The sequence below is a fragment of the Papio anubis genome, chromosome 7 (assembly GCF_008728515.1).
Source record: "Papio anubis isolate 15944 chromosome 7, Panubis1.0, whole genome shotgun sequence".
Taxonomy (NCBI): domain Eukaryota; kingdom Metazoa; phylum Chordata; class Mammalia; order Primates; family Cercopithecidae; genus Papio; species Papio anubis.
This window is the reverse complement of record NC_044982.1, coordinates 59,455,213-59,481,489: the sequence shown is the minus strand read 5'-3', so window position 1 is coordinate 59,481,489 and position 26,277 is coordinate 59,455,213. Positions and strand designations below refer to the sequence as shown.

The following is a 26,277-nucleotide window of genomic DNA, read 5'->3' as shown; positions in this document are numbered from 1 at the left end:
AAATAATAGCTGATGTTAAAAATCCAGGTATTACAGACCCTAAATCATGCACACTAATGATTATCCAACAGAATAAGAAATCATGAAGATGACATTTTCATGGATTAAAATCAAATTGTCTATAATCCCAAATAAAATGTAACACTGATTTTTAAGATGCACTAGTGTTTTAATAACCCCTTTTAGGGGAAAGGAGATAATAAGTAACATGGCATTAAACAAATCTTATTTTTATTTTCTACTAATAATAGCAAACATTTATTCAACTAACTACATAACTTTTCTTCTTTCATTACCACAAATTTGAGTATCAACTTCTTTACATTCAGCAAGAATTCTTCTGAGTAGGTAGGCACTTTTCACATCATATAAATATTTTTCTTATCATACTTTGCTCATGCTACTAACACCTTTAGAAGTGACCGTGTATTTTTTAGATATCCAGATATTTATAAGTTTTTGTCTGCCTTTGGTCTTTGGAATCTTGTATTATTCTTCTTAATTGAATTACGTCTAAATTGAAAGCATCCTGGCGTGGTAGTGGGGCAAATACTTCTTGTTTGAACTCAGTCAATTTCAACTGGTCTTTCTAGTTGTGTTCTAGTGTCTAGCATCTATAGCATTTACTTTTTATGTCCTTGGAACTGTCTTGGCCTTTAGTCACTAGTTCTATTCAGTCTGCATTTTTCTTAGGCAAATCACAAGTTCTTTGAGTCTAACATCATTGTCTTTGCCTTTTCTTTTGAAGGGGTGTGGAATTGGTGAATCCTGACAGCTTCCCCAGAAATACAGTAAGGCAAAGAACTAGCCAGGCCCCATTCCTTGAAAATTTGACTCAGTCTACCCTACTATGCTACTTGAGTGCTCCCCCAAGTGGGACCTAGATCTCAGATCTTCTAGGCAAGTCTTGCTATCTTCCCTAACTACATGTCGGGAAGTGAGCAGGCATCGTACTTTCCTACTGTGGTGGGTTGTAGATGCCTTTTTTCAGGGAATATAGGCACGCACTCTATTGCCCTTCTTTATCAGGGAATATGGGACCCACTCTATTGCTCTTCTCTCACTTACACTAAAATAATCCTCTTTCCCATGCCTGGAACTCTGTATTTTCATTGGGAATTGCTCCTGATATTTTTATTCCTGACATAAAGCATTTCAGAACTCAACGCTTTTTCTCCCTTAGCCACCTCCTGCTCACTTCCGCCACCATGACCTCTATTAGATTTAAATACTAGGTTTTCAAGGCTACTGTTTTTGCTTGGACTTTATACAATCTATTAAAAGTTCATTTGTCACCTTTCTTGTTTTGTGCAGGTGTGGGTTAGTCTTCCCATTCTTGTGCCATAAACCTTAGCCTTCTCTGTTGTAATTTTAAGTAATGAGAGAAATAAAGAAAATTACAAGAATAGAAAAATGCATTTGTTAATTTGTCAAGTTCTCAACTGACCTTTTCAAAAAGTTTTTAACTTATATAGCAAACTACTTTGAACTTGCATTTAACTTTGAGTATCTTGAAAATAATTCCCTATAGTATTATTTATATTTCTTTTAGCATCAGTTACTGATTATAAAACAAAACAAACACAGCAGCTCTCAGGTAAAGACAGCATTGAATGTGTCCACAGCATCAGTGGGTCTCTCAGTCTTCCATGCAGTTTAGCAAGTTTTCTTCCTTCGCCTATCTTAGTGAGTCACTGCTGTCTGAAGAGATTTGAACTGGCTATGCAAGCAGAGTCTCTGGTAACACTCACCAGTAAATAAATGAAAGGCCTTGCAAATATACTTCAAGGATTTTTTTAAAGAAAACTAAGCATTAAGCACAGAGAACAAGGTCTTTAGTGACAACCAAGGGAAATATTCTTGCTCAGTGATCACAGAAATAGAAGTAATAAAAAAGGAGAAATTGAAGTTGAAAAAACATCAAACCTAAAACTTCCTACATATATGAAGGGTGTTATGACAAAGTTAAATATGTAGTTCCAAAAAAACTATGACACATACAATAAAACAGAACTTTTGAAAAAAGTAAGTTCTTTATTATGCTTTCACAGTAGCTAAAATTGAAGTGAAGATGAAAACAAAGATTGGCATTTTACATAGTCTTTAATATTTAGTACATATTTTATGTGACTTTATGTTCCTAATGTGTCAGTTTAAAGTATATTAAAGAGATATGTGAGAATATTTAAAACATAGCCAATACTTATTGAGTGATTGCTATGTTCTTTTAGTTAATTTAATCCCAAGCAAATCAATGAGATAATTAACTTTAAATTGTTTCTATATTTTTATATTTTAACCCTTTCTATTAAAATGTGTAGAATTATTGTTTCTAAATATAATTCTAGAAAAAATAAAATAAAAATGAAGAGAAAAGAGTAAATATGGTATCTCAGAAAACATACAGAATAAATAATGTTCAAATGAATCTTGTTAGCCTTTCTTATTCTTGCCCCTTTGTAATATTTGAAAGGTAATTGCTAACACTTACCTTAGGGAATGATTAATGTTTTTAACTTGCAGAGCATATTTATCATGTTATATTAATATAATTTATTTCCTGTTTTATATAGTTAGCAGTACGTTTAATAATGAATTATAATCATGATTAAGTAAATTATATTGACTAATACTGTTTATATTCATGATTTGGTAGAGTTTAAAAGATTTGACATTTAATGAATAGGACATAAGAAGGTGAAATTTAGATAAATTAAATAATTTTTTATTTTAGTTTCTAAAAGAATAGATTATTATTATTTAAAATCTAGCACATATATAGGATTCTAGTAACTACAGTTTAATCACCAAAGCATTTCCTTATTATTGGATTTTTTAAAATGATGAGACTTGCTTTATAATACTTATAATAAATATCATAACAAATATTTTAAGACTTAAAAATGAAATGATATTTGAACTTTTGCAAGTTTCCTATCTAAACTTACAGAAGTAAATGTGTTATGTAGTAGAAGTTAATATGAGACATTCTGGCTCATAATAGCCACTTTGGTCACAGTCAGATTAACATACCCTCATCTGTGGGGAAATGAGCCATAGAAAACATAGAAAACATCAATCCTTAAGATACAAGTGACTTTATTAAAAATGTTTTTAAAATAAGCTTTTTAAAGAAAATAATATAAAAATGTATTCACAAAGCAATAGTAATCAAAACAATATTGGACTAGCATAAAAACAGATATACAGACAAATGGAACAGAGAGCCTAGAAATAAACTTAAGCATATACAGTCAACAAATTTTTGACAAGTCCACCAGGAAGACCCAATGAAGAGAGAATAGCCTCTTCAGTAAATAGTGTGGGAAAATGAATATCCAATGCAAAAGAATGAAACTGGCTCTTATCTTACAGCATACACGGATTAACTCAAAATGGATTAAAGATCTTTGCATAAGACCTGAAGCTATATAATCCTAGAAGAAAAAGGGGTGGAAGCTCCTTGATATTGGCTCTGACAAGAATTTTTTGGATATTCAACCAAAGGCATAAGCAGCAAAATAAAAAATAAACAATTGGGACTACATCAAACTAAAAAGCTTCAGTACAACAAAGGGAACAATTAACAAAATGCAAAGCTAGCAATGAACTGTAAAAATCATATGTGAACCGCATTATCAGATAAAGGTTTAATGTCCAAACTATGTAATTAACTCATGCAGATCGACAGCAAAAAAACAAATAATCTGACCCTGCAAAAATAAGCAAAAGACAAAAGATATTTCCTTAAAGAAGAAGTAAAATGGTCAACAGGTAGATGAAAAGGTGCTCAATATTACTAATCATCATAAAAATGGAAATCAAAACCAAAATGAAATATCATCTTACATCTGTTGGCATAACTATTATAACAAAGATGAGATAAGAAGTATTGGCAAGGGTTTGGAGATAAACGAAACTTCTACACTATTAATGGGTACGTAGACTGGTTCAGCCATTGTGAAAACCAGTATGAAGCGTCTTTAAAAAGTTAAAAATCGGGCCGGGCGCGGTAGCTCAAGCCTGTAATCCCAGCACTTTGGGAGGCCGAGACGGGCGGATCACGAGGTCAGGAGATCGAGACCATCCTGGCTAACACGGTGAAACCCCGTCTCTACTAAAAAATACAAAAAACTAGCCGGGCGAGGTGGCGGGCGCCTGTGGTCCCAGCTACTCGGGAGGCTGAGGCAGGAGAATGGCGTAAGCCCGGGAGGCGGAGCTTGCAGTGAGCTGAGATCCGGCCACTGCACTCCAGCCTGGGTGACAGAGCAAGACTCCGTCTCAAAAAAAACAAAAAACAAAAACAAAACAAAACAAAACAAAAAGTTAAAAATCGAACTACCATATGACCCAGAAATCTCTTTTCTAGATACCTACCCAGAAGGAATCACCAACTTATAAAGACAACTGCACACCCAGGTTCATTGCAGCATTATGCACAATAGCCAAGATATGGAAACAACATCAATGTCCATGAATGAATGAATGGATAAAGAAATTTCAGATTACACAATTGAATATTACTCAGCTTAAAAAAAAAACAAGGTACCGCTATTTGCAACAGCAGGACGGACCTTGAAGAATTAAGCTAAGTAAAATAAAGCAGACCCAGAAAGAAATAGAGTGCACAATATCACTGATATGTGGAATCTAAAACAAAACAAAACAAAACAAAAACTCACATACACAAAAATAGAACATGGAAAAGTGGCTACCAGGGGTGTAAGTGTGAGGAAAATTGAGAGATGGAGGCCAAAGGGTACAACGTTCAGTTATGTAGGATAAATAAGGATAGAGATTTATCACAGAACATAAGGACCACAGTTAATAGTATTACATAGTATAAATTTGCTAAGAGAGTCAATTTTAGGTACTCGTACCACATACACCCACATATGGACAAACAAAAGAGAACTATATAAGATAATGAATACGTTGATTTGCAAGACTGTAGTAATCATTTTATTATGTATATTTATATCAAAACATCATGTTGTATACCTTAAAAATGTACAGTTAAAAAATAGAAATTTAAAAATTATTGACAGTACATTCACATTTTAATACTACAAATTTCTAAAAACAACTTTGACAACTACATTATTCTTTACATAGGAATTAAAAAATGTAATCAAAGAGATTGAGCTATTTTAAACATTATCTCCTGTGTTTTTAGTACAAATTGTACTGTCAGTCTCCCTTAAATTCACTGTGATTTCCATCAGTAGGGTGCCTAAATATGAAATTTATAATGTCACCATGGATATTTTATAAATTTTTTTAGACTTCTATATATATGTCCCTTAATTCCACCACCAGACATCAGAAAGGCTGGCCCCTTTAATGGCACATTTCATTCATTTTCCACAATTTTTAGAATTGCAGTTTGGGGTGACAGTTGAAACTACTCAACTAAAGTATTTTTGTTTACTAAGAAAAACAAAAAAGTAGTAACTATAATATTTTTGAGGACTCACTATTGCCAAATATTTTGCTAAATATTTTACACATTATTTTAATTTAAATCTTATAAAAATCTATTGAGGTTAGTATTATTATCTTTATTTCCTCAGCTGAAGAAGTGGATTAAACCAATAAACTTTCCCAGGTCATACAGTTGCTAAGAAGCAGAAGATAATATAGAATTATTACCCAATATTGTCCAATTTCAAGGCTACTCTCTTAATCACTATTCTCCATTTCTTCTTCTTATATCAAATGTGTTGCTTTCACAGGTTTTCCTGACAAATATGCGCTGTATTTACATTCCCTTAGAAATTTATAAATTTTTTTTTCACCATTGGAAATGCCTAATTATGTTGAACTCAATTACATAGCAAGGGGCGACAGAGGAAGATAATAAATCTAGCTTTTATCTTTAGGACAAGGGTTAGTCATACAAAAAGCTTTTGATTTTGTGAGACATGGCAGTTAAAGTGAATTCGGATTCCGCTTTCCATTTTATTTAGAGACTCCAGTGAATGTGTGCGTTGGTTGTGCTGAGTTTGTATTCTGAACTGTTACATAAATCATCAAATGACAGGGTATTTCATACTGCCTCAGGAAAGAATTTATATGTATTACTGACATATCCCCCTACCATGTATTTATTACTTCCATCTGTTAAAGCAAAACAACATTGAAAACCACCCAAGAGACCATGTGTAACAGTAAAAATAATCATTCTTTAGCAGGTTCTGATAAATTATTATGAAAGAAAAACTTGCTTCCTATCAAGTTTGGAAAAAAACACATTCTAATTATTTTCTTGTCATGCTTGGATCAGCAGGTGAAAGGACACCTCAACCTAAAAATTCATTTGTTATAGATTTCAACCCTGATAAATTGGAATTAAGCAGCTCAGTCAGCATCTTTCTTCATCAGGTAGGTTTTCTAAGGACTACTAAAAAAATTTCTAGGAGGTAGGAATAAATTAATAATTAGGGATTTTTTTTTAGTTTTTATTCATCTTGGTATCAGATATGGTTTGGCTGTGTCCCCACCCAAATCTCATCTTGAATTGTAGTTCTCATAATCTTCACGTGGTGTGGGAGGAACCCAGTGGGAGGTAATTGAATCGGGGGGCAGTTACCCCCATACTGCTGTTCTCGTGATAGTGAGTGAGTTCTGACAAGATCTGATGGTTTTATAAAAGGCTTTTACCCCTTTGCAAGGCACTTTTCTCCTTTATAAATTACCCAGTCTCAGGTATTTCCTCATAGAAGCATGTGAAAGGACTAACACAGTATCTATTTTATATAAGGGGAATCATAATCACTTCCTTCAATTATTTTTAAGAATAACTAGGTTGGCCAGGCAAGGTGGCTCATGCCTGTAATCCCAGCACTTTGGGAGGCCGAGGCGGGTGGATCACCTGAGGTCAGGAGTTCAAGATTACCCAGGCTAATATGGTGAAACCCCGTCTCTATTAAAATACAAAAATTAGCCTGGCGTGGTGGCGGGTGCCTGCAATCCCAGGTACTCGGGAGGCTGATGCAGGAGAATTAGCTTGAACCCGGGAGGCGGAGGTTGCAGTGAGCCGAGATTGGGCCACTGCACTCCAGCCTGGCCGACAGAGCGAGACCCCATCTCAAAAAAAAAAAAAGAATAGGTATATTTCAATAAACCTACAGGATATTTTAGTACTGCTATGTTAATAGTCTTATATTTTGATTCTGCAATGCCGCTTGTCCCTTCTGTGTGTCGTTGATAATTTCCTTTAACAGTCTTTCAAGTGAAGTTCTTGGCTTCTGGTGAGTACCGATTACTGTCCATAGTATGCATTGCTACTAAAGTTCAATCTTACTCCCCTGCTTAAACTATTTGAGTAATTGCTCTTTTGTAAAATTATTTATAGTAATAGGTATGATACCACTTTGATTCACTTTAACTGGGTTAAAATGTATAATGTCATCATGGATATTTTCTAAGTTTTGTTAGGCTATTTTAGCTTGATATCACTTAAATATCCATTTGGGCAGTCATTTCGGTTAAAATATTTTCATAGACTTTATACAGTAGAGCATATTGATATATATATTTAAACATACTGATGTACTGTAGCTTTAATTCAATTATTGACAATGATAAAACAATTTAATTCTCAAAGTGTCCTAAAATTATAGACATAGAACAAAAGTAAGAAAAACAGGCAATGCTTCTTGTTGTGAATACTCATACAAATGTATAAATAGAGATTAGCATCACTTACTACGCTTTGGATTTAAAATGTCAGTAATAGTTTCTTCTCATAGAAATTGTACAACATTAACTGATACATTTATTCATTCATTTAAAATCATCTAACTTATGTTGGCATGATAAAAGTAATGAAGGACCAAGCAGAGTAAGCTCTTTTTATATTATATATTATATATTTGATATTTGTAATCCCAATTTTAATATGAGCATTAAAATTGGGAGTGTAAGGTAGAACAGACATGAGCATGAGGATGTTATCTAAAGCATATTCAAACATAATTTAATATAATTTTAAGCTCTCTATACATTTTACCTGAGTCTTAGAAAATTCAAAATTTAAAATTACCTGAAATGAAATATTGTTTTTAGTGATTTTATGGCCAATGAAACATAATAACTTTTTCTTAATGAATATATAGGACATTATGACAAGAAATGCTACTTGCTAATCTTTTCCCAGTCCACTTACTCATTAACAATTTTTAGCAGTGCTGTATTTCTGAGCATTCCTCTAAATTAGGTGTGGTCATATGACCTAGTCCTGGCCAATGACATGTAAGTGGAGGTGCTGTGTGAGGCCTCTACATCTTTTCAGTAGTAACTATTGAAATAGTGATATATCCAGTAGGGTTCTTAAACATGCCTCCCAAATGGCACAAAGTAAATTGATAATTGAACCAACCAATGACAATTTAGAATACATATTTTAAATGTTTTTCAGAAAGCCCTAATGTGATATCCATATTTATTCCTATATGAAATCCATATTTACATTATTGTTCTCTACTAACATACTTACATTTACTAAGCATCTAATCTAGTATCACTCTCAACTGAAATATGCCTGTTTAAATATTATTTTAACTTAATATCATCCTCATATTTGTACTGTATATTCCTGTCAGTTTCTAGAAAAATGTTTTTTAATCATCAAAGATTTCTTAATGCATTGCTTTAGGAAATTAACAGTCGGAGAGACACTCAATGTCTTATACGAAGATGTACATTAAGGTCATTTGATATTTTGAATGGCAAATAACTACAACATTCTATTTTAATGGAAAATGTTGCACAATATCATAGATTGATTCAGTCACTGAAAGCCATCTGTTGAGAGCCTATTACTTAAACAAATTAGACAGTCTTTGTTCTCCTTATATGTTAAAGTGTAACCTATACTTGCCTCATTGAGTTATTCTGAGGATTAGAAGAATTAATATATATAAAGCCCTTAAAAATGTTTAACAGAAAGTAAGCATTATATAAGTGTTAGCTAATGAAACAACATCTTCTATTCTTACTACCATTATGATTAAAATTACTTGGTTGCAATTGGTACGTGTGCAGAAAGAGTGCAGTGAGCAATTAATTTAATTATCACTCAAAATATATAATAATAATCTGGGAACATATAATATGAAAAACATGGAGATATGACCTTGCTTAGGAATAGTAATAATCTTTATCTATTTTTGGAAATTGGAAAATTCACCAATATAAATGATAGATAGATCCTAATTTAAAAGTAAACAATGAAACTATAAAGTGTTACAAGTAAATATTTGAGAATGTTTTTAGATCTTTGAGTGCACTATGTTTTCTAAGAGGATCTGAAATTCAGGGACCACACAATGGAAATATTGCATAAAAATGTAAAAATATGACAAATAAAAATAAATAAATGAAAAGATAAATGCATGGAGGACTATTTCCAAAACATATGACATAATCTTTCTTAATATATACAGGGTCTGTATAATCAATAAGAAAATATTAGCAATTAAAAATATAAAATATAAATGGAAAACAATTTGGAGGTCAAGAGTTTATTTTGGAAGATAATCTGGTAATTTCTCTGGTAAGAGATTGAAGTTAGTGATGGTGGTAGATACGAATAAGGGTTGAAGGATTTGAAGAATATTGAAAAATAAAATTGGTAGAAATTATTGATGAATTGGATATAGAGAATAAAATAGAGAAAGGTGTCAAGGTACATTTTCTTGCTGGCTTGAGCAATGGGACAGATAATGGCCATTCAGTCTAATGGGGATCACAAAAGGAGGACAAGGTTTGAGACAGAATAGGTTAGAATATAGAAGCATTAAGTTTGGGAGGCCACTGAGGTATCCAAGTATAGGTTTTTCAAATAAAGAGGTCTAGGGAGGTAACATTAAAACTCTGACAACTTCATTCATCAACATGTTCTTTGGTACTTGACAAATAATTTGAAGTATTATGGCAATCACATATTGTGTATTGGCTCCTTTAAAGAAAACAACCAAAGAAAGGAAGTTAGGGAAAAAAGAGATTTATTTACTCCAGGACAAGACTACAAGACTGGATAGGATGTGAGGTTTGCAGGAAAATGAAATATTTCATTAAGGTCAGACAACTGACTAAGAACAAAGGGTGTCAATCTTTTCAATCATATAGATGGCATCAACAAAAATAATGAAACAGTATAAAATATTAGCTTAGGATAAGCAAATAAATTATTTAATTGTCCACACTGCAGTTCTCAATTAAAAAATAAACAAACAAACAAAAAAACTAACAGAATCTGTGCCTCTCCCCAAACTCAACCTTGGAGACACCATAAAATTAGAGGGAGATTTCTGAACCTAAGGGGAAAATTGCAGCCCCTAATGGAAAGGGGATTATGTCACAAACAGGAAATAGGGTGGCATATTATATTTTATTTCTTTTGTCCCACACCACATCATTTTTATAAGTCTGTCATTACTGAAGATTTTTCCTCTGAGAAAACAAAAATTAATCATACCAGGTAATAGGTCAGGAGTAGATAAAATTTGTACCAAACTGGCAACCTCAGTATTTTCTCTCCTCCCCACCCTTTTTTCCCCAAAATGATTACATGTGAAGGAGCTTTTCAAAGCAGAAGTACAAGAAATTTCCCTGAGAGCTATAATAATGTATGGAGAGGAGTCAAGTCCAGTCTGCAATGCCAAAGGCTATGCTCTGAGATGAATCATTTGTACCGTTCACTTTCTGTTTGATTCTCGAACTCAGGTGGTTAGAAAGAAGTTACGATTTGAGCTTTAGCTTATCTCACAGAAATATATTACTGCCCAAGACAATTGACATGGGCAAAAGACTCTATGCTCACCAAAAGAATATGCACTCACCAAGAATTTGGGGCTCACAGAAAAGCTCAACCATGATAAATAATGATAGGAAAAAAAAAAAAAAAAAAACCTAGACCAGCTGAGGATGCAATTAATGTTAATTTTTTAACCCAAATGTAAGATAAAAATTTTAAATTAACAAAACTATTCTCAAGGAAACAGAAGTGATATTGTAAGTTGTTACTTGGCAAAAATATAGCTTTAACACCTTTGAGAAATACTGGGTACTGCAATACTAATTGCAATAAAGAACCCAACAGATAGGCTGAATTGCACAATAGATCTAACTTAAGAGAAGGTTTTGAACCAGATTATGTCAAACAATGCTCTCAGAAGGCATCAGGAGAGTATCAGTATGGTTTAAAAATTATAAAAGAAGTCAAGAAATATGTAGGAAAGAAATGTGTCAATATCCATATATACTTAGAAAAGAAAAAAATAAACTTAAAGTAGTCACTACTTGAAAATACAATGGTACAATTTTCTAGGATATTACCTCATATTTTTTAAAAGTGGGCAAAAGACATGCACAGACATTTCTCTGAAGAAGATATACAGATGGAAAATAAACATCTGAAGTATCATTGGCCATTAGAGAAATACAAATTAAGACTAAATATGATATGACTACACACCTATCAGGATGGCTGAGATGAAAATAGTGAAAACAACAAATCCTGATAAGCATATACAGAAAGTGACTCACTCATGTATTTCTGGTGGGAATGTAAAGAATAAAACCACTTCATAAAAGTTTGGCAGTTTCTTTAAAACTAAAAATGGACTTACTACACCACTCAGCAACTGCATTGTTGGGCATTTATCCCAGTAAAACAAGTATTTATTTTCACAGAGGAACTTGTACATGAATGCTTGTAGTACCTTTATTGTTAATAGCTAAAAACTTGAACCACCCAAATGTATTTTAAAGAAAGAATTATTAAACAAACTGTAGGACATCCATACCATTAGAATACTACTCAACCATGGAAAGAATGAACTACTGATACATCAACAAGTTGGATAAATCTGAAGGAAATTACACTAAATAGAAAAGTTAATTTCAAACAAATAAGTATTGCATAATTCCATTTATGTAACAACTGTGGAATAATACAATTATAGAGATGAGGAGGATATTAGTGGTTTCCAGGGATAAGCGTAGATATAAAAGAGTAAGATGAGGGAGTCTTATGGTGATGATACAGTTGGGTATCTTGTTTGCGTTATGGTTACACAAAGCTACACACATGCAAACACACATGCACAAACAAATGAGTACATGCATGTACAATGGATGAACTCTGATTAAATTTCATGGATTGTACCAATGCCAGTTTCTTGGTTTTCATAACGTACTTATGTTTGTGTAGGATTCTGGCTTGAAGTGGGCATAGTGGGGGAGGGTTTCATGGAACTTTCCTGTACATTTCTATGTAACTTCCTGTGAATATGTAATTATTTCAGAATAAATGTTTTTTACAAAGAAAAAAAATACACTCCTTATTGAAAAGGCTTTTAAAGTACTGAAGGGGATATGTAAAGGTGAGAAAAAGATACACAAATGACACACATGAATACTTACACACAAGCTTGTTATAGTAAATTTTAAGAATATCAAAGAAATAGAAACTATTGGAAAATCTAATAAGCATGAGTATTCAAGCACAAAGGATGGAAAATCGGATTCGCATGCTTCTTCCTAGCATCTTGCATACAAGAGACAATGGAGCAATATTAAAGGAGAAGAAAATCAAACCTAGAATAAATATTCAGCGAAACTATCCCACATGTATTTATTCATTTATTCAGTAAATACTTACTGTACAACCACTATGTGCCAAATAGTACCAGGCACTGAGGATAATGCAGAAAATAAAATGAGAAAAATATCTTATTCCATGTTTTTATGCAATTGTAAAAGCAATTTAATTAACCTATAATGCTCTCCACATTTCTCAACCACTCTGGAAAGCCTTGTTCAAACCTTTTCCTTTCCCTTAATAACCGAGGCTCACTGCTAAGGCTTAAGGATGGTGAGCTGAGCCTGTGACCAAAACTGAGCATTCTCTGAACCATATTGCCATAGCAATCTTAATTGAAAAGCTATGGCCGCCGGGCGCGGTGGCTCACGCCTGTAATCCCAGCACTTTAGGAGGCCAATGCGGACAGATCACAAGGTCAGGAGATCAAGACCCTCCTGGCTAACCCGGTGAAACCCCGTCTCCACCAAAAATACAAAAAATTATCCGGGTGTGGTAGCGGTCGCCTGTAGTCCCAGCTACTCCGGAGGCTGAGGCACGAGAATGGCGTGAACCCGGGAGGCGGGAGCTTGCAGTGAGCGGGGACCCTGCCACTGCCCTCCAGCCTGGGCGACACAGCGAGACTCGTCTCAAAAAAAAAAAAAAAAAAAAAAAAAGAAGAAGAAAAGAAAAGCTATGGCCAAGTCTGAAAGGAGACTCAGAAAGAACTGTGGCTTGTGTGGAGATCTTAATTATTCATCACCATGAAGAATATTGCTTGGGAATGAGGATGACTTTTAAGCAATTACTTCATAAGGTATATCCAGATGCCACTAGGTTTAAATGCAGTTGTCACCGATGAACCCCTCTTTCTTGTTCCCTCCCTTTTAGGGATATAAAAGCATGACTGATTATTTGCCCTCATTTTCTCCTTGTTTTACAAGAAAGAGTTTTATGCAAACCATATGCCGCTGTAGAATAAGTGTAAATGTCTTTATATAAATACGTCTATTTTTAGTTTAGTTGATTTTTTTCAACAGTAGCACCATGACCTCAATTTTGAAAGTGTTTGCATTTAAATTGTTATTACTATTTTTGTTTACTTCCCAATGTTAACATAAGTGGTAATTAGTGGAACTGGATATTTGCCTCAGAGCTCTTTTCAAAATAAATACAACTTTGCAGATGTATGGAACCCACATTCTATCTTTTCTTAAACCTGTCTCCTCCCTCCCTTACTCCAGGGAAGAACTATATACAGTAGGTACCTTTTTTCTTTTCCCAAATACGGTTTTATACCTTTCCAGCATATATTTGAATACACAGAAATTATACTCTTTGAAGAATAAAAATCTTATTTCCTTCCAAAATATTTGCTTTCTTTTCTATGCTAAGAGAAATTTTCTATAACTAAGGTTTTGTTTTGTTTTTTAAGCAACTGAAATAAGGTAAGCATAGCATTGTATTGACGCTGAATGTATATAATACAAGGACTACAATGAGTTCCTTCTCACTATTTGTCTACTTTTATTGCTTCATATATGGCCATGATATTTTCACACTCTCAATTAATAATGTCTAAGAATCTGCTTTATGTTCAAGGTAATGCCATCTAGAATTTTATGGTAGAGAATATAAGCATTTTCTGAAGATTTACACTAGTTAATGTGACAATGCTTCATTTGCTATAATTTCTAAGGCACCAGGAATACATAGACCTAGTTAAATATACAGATTAATCAGTGTTTCTTTTCTTTATTTTATAACCTAGTGATAGATGCAGGAAGCAAACAAGGGGGAGGGCCCCAGAGAATCTCGCACCGCCCTACACACTGCAAGAATGGGTTGGAGCCACGGGAAGTTTGAGTCATGTGCAGCAGGGAGGAGCCTCGCCTCTTCAGTTCCTGTGCTGTGGCCTGTTATTCCATCTGTGAGATGGGAGCGCTGGCAGGAACCCCTCTCATTTTGCTAAGAGTTTTCTGTTGTTGTTGTTTTGTTTTTTCCTTTTCGTCCAATAAATTCCGTTCCCGTCACCTTTCAATGTGTCTGCATGCCTAACTTTTCCTGGTTGTGACACAAGAACCCAGATTTAGCTGAACTAAGGAACAGAAATTCTGCAACAATAATCTCCCTTTTAGAATATATTTTAACAGAAGGGGTTATGGAGTCGTGTCATGTCAAGAAACACATTCTTTTAATTTTATTGTTAGGGCAGAATTAGTCTAGTGTAACCTTTATAGGTAAGAATGTAAGAATGACAGTTACTTATACACCTTGACTTTTTATTACCTCAAAACAATAAATTTTATTTGGATGATTTAGAAGTCTTATGTTAGAATCTTAATCAAAATATCTAATCCTATACTTGACTTTGGAGAATGTCATTCTATTTCAAATAGATGAAATCATTTCCCCTTTTCATCTTTATTACAGAGCCATTGCTCTATAATTAATTATTATATTTCTATTTATTATAGATCGTCAATATAATTTAATTTTTCTCCAAAAATTCCAGTTGAAGTTAATATTAGTCTAATATATATGCTGGTTACATTATTTGTAATATGTGGTATACTGGAATGCCTGTTTTACTCTATGGCAAAAAGTTCTTACTTTATCTTGGTTTGTGGCTTTGACCATTTACTGAACATGACTGTGTTATTTATTATGATAGCCTGGTTTCCAAGCAACAGTTTTTTCAAGTTGAAATAAAATCGAATACCTTAATATATAACAATGTATTCATGCTTTCTGTGTGTTCATCAAATTTGAATTGTCAAATCCAGATCATACTATGAAATTATCATCTAAAAAGGAAGAAGATTTTTAAACCATGCTGAATCAATTAGAATTGCTTTATAAACAAGGGTGTTTTCAATGTATCCATTTGTTACTGAAAGGAAGACATATAAAAATGGCCAATTTTGGGCCAGGCATGGTGGCTCACACCTGTAATCTCAGCACTTTGGGAGGCCGAGGCAGGCGGATCACTTGAGGTCAGGAGTTCAAGACCAGCCTGGCCAACATGGTGAAAACCCATCTCTACTATAAATATAAAAAATTAAAAATTAGCTGGGCCTGGTGGCATGTGCCTGTAATCCCAGCTACTCAGGAGGTTGAGGCAGGAGAATCGCAGGAACTCAGAATGCAGAGGTTGCAGTGAACCAAGATCTGCCTGCAAGAGAGAGGGAGACTCCATCTCAAAAAAGAAAAAAAAAAAAAGCCTATTTTATTTTAAATATTTGATTAAGAAATTACAATTTGTAAACAACAGGTGCTGGAGAGGATGTGGAGAAATAGGAACACTTTTACACTGTCGGTGGGTCTGTAAACTAGTTCAACCATTGTGGAAAACAGTGTGGCGATTCCTCAAGGATCTAGAACTAGAAATACCATTTGACCCAGCCATCCCATTACTGGGGATATACCCAAAGGATTATAAGTCATGCTGCTATAAAGACACATTCACATGTATGTTTATTGCGGCACTATTCACAATAGCAAAGACTTGGAATCAACCCAAATGTCCATCAGTGACAGACTGGATTAAGAAAATATGGCACATATACACCATGGAATACTATGTAGCCATAAAAAAGGATGAGTTCATGTCCTTTGTAGGGACATGGAAGCAGCTGGAAACCATCATTCTCAGCAAACTATCACAGAACAGAAAACCAAATACCACATGTTCTCACTCATAGGTGGGAATTGAACAATGCGATCACTTGGACATGGGAAGGGGAACATCACACACTGGGTCCTATTGTGGGGAGGGGCAGGGGCGGAGGGATAGCATTAGGAGATATACCTAATGTAAATGACCAGTTAATGGGTGCAGCACACCAACATGGCACATGTACACATATGTAACAAACCTGCACATTGTGCACATGTACCCTAGAACTTAAAGTATACTAATAATAATAAAAAGAAATTACAATTCGTATGGCCATTATTATCGATACTGGCATTAATAGCAGAAGTGCTAATTAGGAAAATTGGGTCAAAATTGGGTCTAATCTACAAAAGAATATGTAGCTATCCAGAGCTTTGAAGAGGCTAAGTACTTTTATGTGCCTAATATACTCCACCTGTGAGCAACCCAAAAAGGGTTGCTCATTACTTGTGATTGTTCAAATGTACTAAGAATGTTTGAGAAAATTCATACCAAAGTCATTTATTTTTATCAAACATTTTTATGTCTGTACCACACAAGCTAATGTGTTTCAGTGTTCATAGCCACATGTTTACATTTAAAGAAGTAGAGGCCCATAAATAATGAAAACTTATATAGTTCTTAATCCTTAAATTCCTAAGATGAACCTTCACTAGAAACTCCGAACTCAGGTGAGTTCTCTTTTGACATATCCAACTTCAGGCTCTCAACATCCTTGTTTCTTAGAAAATTCACACTTGTTCCATTAGAAAGCTACCTCCAGTTTCTGAAGTTGTATTATCAGGATAGTCTATGTGGAACCAATGGAAATAAATGGGAATCTCTGTAACTATGAGAAAGGATATGGAAGTCACATTCTATCAAAACAAAAGTAATGGAACATGCAGGGACAGCCCTATTCAAACCAGACAACCAGGCAAATTTTTAATGTTGCACAAGACTCTTCTCTGTACCTAGATGATTATCTTTTATTTCATTTCATTCTCACAATATCATTATTAAGTTCCCAGAAGATAACTTAAGTCTTTAAAGTGAGTCCTGGAAAACTCGTTTCATACAAGAGGAGATGTGGACAGAAAGTATTTCAGATAGTCAATGAAATTTGTAATGGTGCAATTTTAAGGTCAGAAAAGGCTATTTTCAAGCAGTTGAGACTTATTGAAACCTATGACAAAATAAGTACTAACCACTGCAGGAGCACAAGTAAAACAATTTCTTTCTTTTTTTTTTTTTTTTTCACTTGGCAAGTGTATTCATTATGCTTCCAAATTCCATTTTACAATTTTATTTAAGTCATTTTGAGATTGCATGCAAACTATCTCATACATAACTGTTGATACCAATTTGTGGTATTATGCATATGCAAAGTAAACAATGCACATATTGAAATACATGCGAATGCAAGCAGATTGAAAAAGACTATGTAATGTTTCTTAAATCTTAAAATTTATCAAGTTATTATCTGGGTATCCAATATGTTACTAAAATATTGTAAAAGAGTTACTATATTGCTAGATGCTTTGAGCATCAATGTGACTGATGATCTACATGACTGAAAAAATGAAATATTCATAGGCATAAAGTTCAATTCATGATGACAAAAAGAAAAAAATCATGTTCGTTGAATTCTTTGAAAATTAGATAACTAAAACAAACAAAAAACCCCACAAATCTCCTCTTTGGTGAGCAGCCATAGTTAATCTTTGTTGGAAGTAGTAAAAGTTACCAAATTAAACATAAATCCCTGAGGGTCAACAGGTATATAGTGGGCACTGAAAATATGCATAGTTGTATAGATAAAGTTGTTGAAAATTGAAATAGAAATATTGTGTTATATTAATGGAATTTATAAAATTTTCAAAACTTACAATGGCATGTTGTCATTCTATAAAAGAGTCATCAATAATATATGAATAGTATATAATTAGTATTAATATTATACAGTTAGTATTGATATTGCATATTAGGCCACTCTGTGCTAGATACTGTACTACAGAATAAGCAGGGAGAGAGGGACATGTACTTCAGAAAGGAATGACATTTTTCTTGCTTTTGAAATGATTTCATTCATTTATCTGTACAATATATACCCCCAAAATGAGTGCTTAAGCTTACTTTGCTTAAAATGAGATGAGTCCTTAAAATAATAATAATAATGATAATTTTACTGAGAGTTTACTGTGTGCTACTAAATTCATAGTCCTAAAATATTTAAAATATGAAGTAATAGTTGGGACCAGAATTATCGTACTTTCTTTTTGCGAGTAAATAGGTGCCTAGGACATGCTAAATAAACCTGGATATTGATAGAAACACTGAGCCTTGTCATTTCCTTGTTTTATAAAATAAAACCTATCATGGCACTTTCTAGTAAAACCATTAATTAAAAAATATGATTACACACATGTTCTGTTTAAAATTTGGTAAGACTTCACTGTTCTATTGCTGATATAAATTGGAGCATATATTTACTTGCCATCTGTTAGCTAGAACTTTGTACTTTATAACTAACAATAGGTTAATGTATCTTTTATAATACAACTCTATGAAGGGAGATAATTTTCTTTGTTTGGATCACTGTAATATTCCCACAGTCTAGACTAGTATTTATTAAAACGATGTATAACCATAGTAGAGTCAGTTACTCAACAGAGAGATGTGTCTTTCTGGATCAGAAGGAAATCATTTTGCCCACCCTGACAAAATGTGCCATTATTTAAAGTTAATGGCACATTGAAAATGTGCCAATACACAGATTAATTACCAATGGACTCCCATTAAGCAATCTCAATTACAACATTGCATTCTTCGCTTACTTTTTTTTTTTTTTTTTTTTGAGACGGAGTCTTGCTCTGTCACCCAGAGTGGAGTGCAGTGGCATGAACTCAGCTCACTGCAACCTCTGCCTCACAGATTCAAGCAATTCTCCTGTCTCACCCTCCCAAGCAGCTGGGATTACAGGCCCATGCCACCATGCCTGGCTAATTTTTGTATTTTTAGTAGAGACTGGGGTTTTACCATGTTGGCCAGGCTGGTCTTGAACTCCTGACCCCAGGTGATCCTCCTGCCTCGGCCTCCCAAAGTGCTGGGGTTACAGGCGTGAGCCACTGCACCCGGCCTGTTTGTCTTGCTTTCTGGCAAATCATTTGTGGATTTTGCATTTTCATCTCCCACTAACAAGTGTTCTATTGGTCCTCTCATCCCAACAATTTGAGAATATCTGCTGATCACTCTTCTAATCTGCAAAATGTCAATCCTCTCCTGTTGACCTCTATATTATTCTAATGATTAGATTCACACTACATTTTTTAATTTAGACCTCTATTATTCTCATAATATACTACTGTAAATTTTGTCCAAGAGACTTTTGATGATATAGTGCCTACAGAAATAGATATTATATATATGTATTTGATTTACATATGTATAATTTACTGATGCTTTTATTTTCCTATGACGTACTTATGTGCTGCTCTCATTTCTTAGCTGAATTATTTTGTGACACCTTTTTTCATATCATTCATGTCTCTATTCAAATGCCAACTCCTTAGAGAGGCATTCTGTGACCACACTATCTTATACAATAGCAATGCCACTCTTTTTCCATTATCTGATTGTCTTCTACTCCTTCAAAAAAAAATTATTAGTACCTGATATCACAGTAGCTGTTTATTTGTGTACAGTATTTGTATTTCTCCTAAATAAAAAGGAAAGTTTCACAAAGTAGGAATTTTTCCTGAGTACATAGTTAAGGTTGTTTCTGTCTTCTCATTAGTGCAGAATGAGAGGCACGTCTTTGTCCTGGGAATTAGAATATTATATACCAATTTAAAGGCAACAAAAAGAGTTTTAGGCACCATTGTGTTACATTGATATAAGTGCCCACAAAGAGACAATAACTGTCACATATATCATCACACATCAAAAATAAAACCAAAATGATCCTTAAAATTACAATTTCTGGTGCTTATTATAAAATAGGAACTAACAATTTGGAGTGGTGTACACCTCTTTCAAAATTTCAGAGGCTAAAAATGTAAAACAAAAGCTATTTGCTAGAGTAGGCTGACTGAAAGGGGATGGAAAGAGCTAAAACTCTAGCTCTTGATTTCCTAGTACTTTATATGCTGACTGGAACAACTCTTCCCTTGAAAATTTTATCACGGATCAATTCTTTGGAACTATTTAGGATTATTCTATCCTATTTAAAAATTGTGATTATTGAAATAGAAAATTCACAATAATTATTTAAGTAAGCATGAAAATGTAGTATTGATTGAAACATTTAGGAGTCTTAACCACTTTTAAAGCAGGGCTAATTGCCTCCATGACAATGCCTCCTAGATCTTCATAAGTTCTCGTTCGTTAAGAGTTTGCTGTGCCAAGTGATCTGTCTTGTAAATTGTCCACAGGTTTTTACATATCCCCCAGACATAACACATCTTCAAAATACATAGATTTAAACTGTATTCCAGCTCCGAAGATTTTTAGATTTTTAATTTCTTATTCCTGAACACAATTTGCGGTTCTAAATGTAGCCACTAAATTTTTAGGTAATTTACCTTATCTCATATAGTTTTTAAGAATAAGTAAAATGTCAAGTGAACATGAGAGAAGTTATTGCTTCATTTTAATTATTGTGCTTGATTATCCAAAATTAGATTCCTTCTTTCCCCAGATTGAAGTATAAGTCCACTTTCCACCCAGGTGGTTTGAAAATTGTCCCAAAATAATGAACATGTGGGAAATGTAAAGATCAGCTTCTGCCACCTTCACAAATTTTCAATCATTTGGCACACAGAATGAATGTTAACGATGCCAGTTTTCCCTCTATGTCTGTTTTATTTGTTGCATAGCATTAATTGCTTTCTATCCATTACTTTTTTGTCTGCTTTCTACTCTACCAAACTATAAGCTTCATGATATCATGGATATTTTCTTTCCGGTGCACTTCTTATCCCATTTACCCATAGTAGAATATAATACATTTAATTGCAAAAGAGGAATCAAATCTTTATTCTTATTCCTTTAGTATTCTACAAATAAACTTAAAAAGTAGATCTTTTTGAGGTTATATTTTTAGAAAATCAAACGTACTATTAATATATTCAATCAAATACTGCTATTCAGAAAGGCAGAACTTTGTAGTAATTTGAGCTCTTCACAAGTATTTGGTTCTTTCATTTCTTGCAAGTTCAAAGAACATTTTATATTCCCTGTGTTTTCCTCAGATCAAGTCAAGGGGTTGCTTTGGTGAATAAAGTGTGAGCAGAAGCACTGTATGTCCTTTCCAAAAGGAGAAATTGAGACCTGGTACATGCATCAACATGCTCCCTCCAAAATACAGTTGACATTCCAAAGATAATTTTGTATCTATACCTAGAAACACTTAACCTAGTTCACTAAGATTAGTGGGATACTAAGACACCTTCCTTTTTTTTTTTTTTTTTTTGAGACAGAGTCTCGCTCCAGCGCCAGGCTGGAGTGCAGTGGCGCGATCTCAGCTCACTGCAAGCTCCGCCTTGGCTAATTTTTTGTATTTTTAGTAGAGACAGGGTTTCACTGTGTTAGCCAGGATGGTCTCTATCTCCTGAGCGCGTGATACGCCTGCCTTGGCCTCCCAAAGTGCTGGGATTACAGGCGTGAGCCACCGCACCTGGCTAAGATAGATTCTAACATGAGGAAAGAGTAATCTAAAAATTATAGAGGAGATACTGTAAAGGAAAAAAATACATCTAAATTGAAACTATTTTTAAAAATTCTTCCTTTTTAAAAATTATGACCTATCATTGCAGTACCTTATATTATAGCATGAACACATATATCTTCAAAATTAGCTTATCTAAGCAGATAAACTGCTTATTAAATATAAGAAAACTATGAATTTTGTATTGTGTCATTTTGCTAAGATATGGAACTCTAAAGGAAAAATTTTAGCTTAAGATCTTTAGAACACAAAACAAACGAACCTCATGGAAATATTAGTACATTGCAGATATTTTTATATTTTAACTTGAAGCTTTCCTCAGATTTTGTTTATAAATGTTATAATTTTACATTTCCTTGAAAATATTTCATGAAACCTGTGCCTAACATCCATTTCAATGACAGTTAATTTTCATTTTTAATATAACAATCATGTCCAAGGATATGTTCTCAATATATAGAAATGAGACAAATATTTATATGAATTGACACAAGGTTGTCTAAAGACAATAAGCATGTAAATAGTGAACATTGTTTTCATCCCTGCCTTTTTACTCTCTCCCTTCCCCCAGCCTCCATTCAATCATCAAATCCTCCAGATTTTGCCACATATATTTCTCTCGAATTTCCAGTGCAGCATCAGATTCAGGTCATTATATTTCATTTGAAAAAAAGAACAGCTTTTACTTCGTGCTTGTTGCCTATTAATTTAGTACCATATTAACATGAGTATTTGACTTTTCTCTTTTGACTCTTTCAGTGTCTCCCCACTTTTCAAGGTAAAGTTTAACTTCTTTGGAACTGTTCCTATGGCCCTTCATGCCTCAAAATAATAAGAGCCATCTATGACAATACTGCAGCCAACATCATACTGAATGGGCAAAAGCTGGACACATTCCCCTTGAAAACCAGCACAAGGCAAGGATGCCCTCTCTCACCAATCTTATTCAACATAATAATGGGAGTTCTGGCCAGAGCAATCAGGCAAGAAAAAGAAATAGAGGACATTCAAATAGGTAGGAAAGAAGTCAAACTATCAGACTTAATGACATGATCCTGTATCTAGTAAACCCATAGTCTCGGCCATCAGTGTTCATCAGTGGTAGACTGGATAAACAAAACGTGGTACATATGCACAAGGAATACTATGCAGCCATAAAAACGAATGCAATTATATCCTTTGCAGGGACATGGATGGAGCCGGAGGGTATTATCCTTAGCAAATAAATGCAGGAATAGAAAACCAAATACAATATGTTCTCAGTTATAAGTGGTAGCTAAATGATGTGAACACATGGACACATAGAGGGGAACAACACATACTGGGGCCTATTGAAGGGTGTAGGTTGGGCGGAGGAAGAGAATCAGGAAAAATAACTAGTGGGTACTAGGATTAATACCTGGGTGATGAAATAATCTTCACAACAAACACCCATGACACAAGTTTACCCATATAACAAACTTGCGCATGTACACCTAAACTTAAAAGTTAAATAAAAAAGATAAGTGATGCCTATGATATCTAAACCATTACCTTCAAATTTCTACTTACATTATTGCTTCCATCTTTTTACAAATGGCTTCCAAAACTTGAAGTCTGATAAAGCAACTTAAACACTCAGTGATATTTTGCATTTCTTTCTTGAACATTTTAAAACAGAAAACAGAAGCTGAGAAAACATGGCAGTCCATTATTGAGTAGTTGTACAGCACTAGTTATGTAGTTTTATTGACATCTGTCATGTCAAACACTTATTATTCAAAGATAAATATTGTTTCAGCTATTTTAGTTAAACCTTTTAAATGTTAAAAAACCATCAGATTTTTGGTATAAAAGTAATGGGAAAATGTGGATGACTCCACACTTCAAGATAACTTAAGAAACTTGAACTGCAACTGAAAATGATAAAGCTAAACTAATAGTCATTTATCATTAAACTTAAAAGGAGCAATTTAAACTGATGATAGATTCAAAATCAACTGCAAGTTTAAGTGAAATGACATATAAGGAAACCAATTTTACCTTAAGTTAATTGATATCTAAACAAGTGTTAAGATCCCATGGCATAGTTCTGGTAATAAAAACATCACCAAACTTCTAAATAAAGCCCCAAACACTTCTAATATTAAACATAAAATAAATGTGAGCTATACATACATTTAAGAAATATTCATACAAAAAAGGAAGATAATTATTTCCCAGTTATTCCAGTTGAGGTTCCTGGTGTGGGGGCAGGGCTTATTCCAGCAGCCAGGGCACAAGACAGGAACCAACACTGAACAGGGCTCTGTCCCATTGCAGGGAACACTCAGACACACCCCACTCTCACTCAGACTGGGAGTGATTCATTTAGACATGCCAATTCACCTCATGTGCACATCTTTGGGATGTGAAAGGAAACCAGAGAAATCCACAGATAAGAGAGAACATGGAATCTCCATACAGACAGTGGTCCCAGCCAGGAACTGAATTTTTTTATCATCAACATTATAGCCATATGACCTTAAACAAATGACATTATTCAAAGATCTGCTGTATTTTGCTCATAAGCAAATTTGCATTTTCATATTTTAAAATTTTGTTTGTAATACAAACATACACACAAATGCACATTCACACACTGTCTTCTTAGTTTCCATACAAATATAAGATTTTTCTACCTTTCAGTTTGTTTTTGCTGGAAATTCTATGACTACTGTCTTCAGATGGAAAATTTATGCCTAAATTTTTGCTACCTTCAGTTTCATATCTAATGCTTCAACTTATAAATTAGTATATTGAAGAAAAAGTATTCACCCAAATTCTAGTAGCACGTTTCTAATCTGGATAACTGTTTATGCTCCCCTGTCACTTCAGCCTAACAAGTCCACATCTGGAAATATGGGAATACTTGTAAACATTGATTAAAAATCTCATTTATGTCAATAATTTAACCTTCTTTCACTCTTTTAAGTGTCTTTGAGGTTGCTTGTTTCCTCCACATTCCTAATTAGTTTTCTCAAACCGTATTTCTAAACAGAATTAAATCTATACAAAGGCAACAGAGAAAATCCTCAGGAAGTACTTGGAGTTTTACAAGACAAGGTACCCTTATTTTACAGAAACTTCTACATCAATCAAGGGTCAATCCCTCAGCCAGGTCTCTCAAATTTATCATTTATATATCCCTTCTAATAAACACATTGTAAAATTAGTTGGCAGGAATGAAGTAGTATGTCCAATGTCCTTCATTTGGAACATGAAGATAAACTTTACTTTTTACAACTGACATATGGCTTATTTCTTTTCCAGAGCCACAGAGACCATTTACAAAATGGTTTCTCTACATTTCTCTCAGTCCTTCATTCTCTCTCATTTCTATATGTTTAGTGCTTTCCAGAGCATTCACTAAAGAAGTTAAAGTGAATTATCAGAGAAATAAGGTCACTATCTTTTTCAAAATAGTTCCTCAAAACAAAGTCAAAATTCAAGTTCTGCCTATTTTAACATTTTCTTAATTCAATTTTTCTTCTTCTCCCCTTTCACTATTCTAATCTAAATCATCAGTACGTACCCCAAATACGTGCATAACTGTTGTACCTGTCTCTATTGTAAAAACATTCAGTATACTCAGTATGGTATTATAAGATTAATCTATTGGAAGATGTCATTTTATTCATGATTTAAGATTATACAAAGAATCCAGATGATCAAATCTCCACAGATTTTCCTGAACTGGCATGAAATGTTCCTCCAAACAGTTCTTGCAATAAAATCTATCTAAATGGGTTAAGTCAAGCACACAGGTTATCCCAATTTCATTTGTCTTATCCTACCGTTCTCTTTCAGCACCTGTAGACTGTACAACACTATTAAGCCTTTAACAAGCAACAATAAGCAAACAGTTATTCACTACAATAACTTTTAAAAATGTTTTAGCTGAAAGGAGAAATAAGCAACAGCTCAACCGTTACAGTCACATCCACTGAAGACCAAAATTAAATTTGTAATAAAGTTATCCAACAATCAATTGTATCAAACACATGTATTTGCTTAGTAATTTTTTATTAGTAATTAGTGATTACTAGTGGTCACCATTTAAGAAGAAAGTTGAGGAATAAACTTATAAAACTAACAAACAAATGAAGTTTGCACCTTAATGATCTTGTCTCTTGTCCCACTACCTGGCAGTACTAACTGCCCCCATGGATTTCTATAGTACTCTTTGTTTATTTGTATTATACCCATACCACTTACTTTTAAAAGACGCTGAGGACAATACTTCTCCATTTTTAAATTCCTGGAAATTACCATATAACTAAT

At 33.8% G+C, this 26,277-nt stretch overlaps 1 protein-coding gene and 1 long non-coding RNA gene across 5 annotated transcripts in view; one reads left to right on the top strand and one right to left on the bottom strand.

The window, feature by feature from the left end:
- Positions 1-14,447, top strand: part of LOC103886221 — a 52,588-nt gene extending 38,141 nt beyond the window's left edge. For both annotated transcript variants that reach the window (XR_004185397.1, XR_004185396.1), the window contains 2 exons: positions 6,287-6,384; positions 14,361-14,447. This is a non-coding gene — a long non-coding RNA (uncharacterized LOC103886221). The remainder of the gene's footprint in view (positions 1-6,286; positions 6,385-14,360) is intronic.
- Positions 1-26,277, bottom strand: part of MDGA2 (MAM domain containing glycosylphosphatidylinositol anchor 2) — an 840,045-nt gene that overhangs the window by 44,361 nt on the left and 769,407 nt on the right. The window lies entirely within an intron of this gene.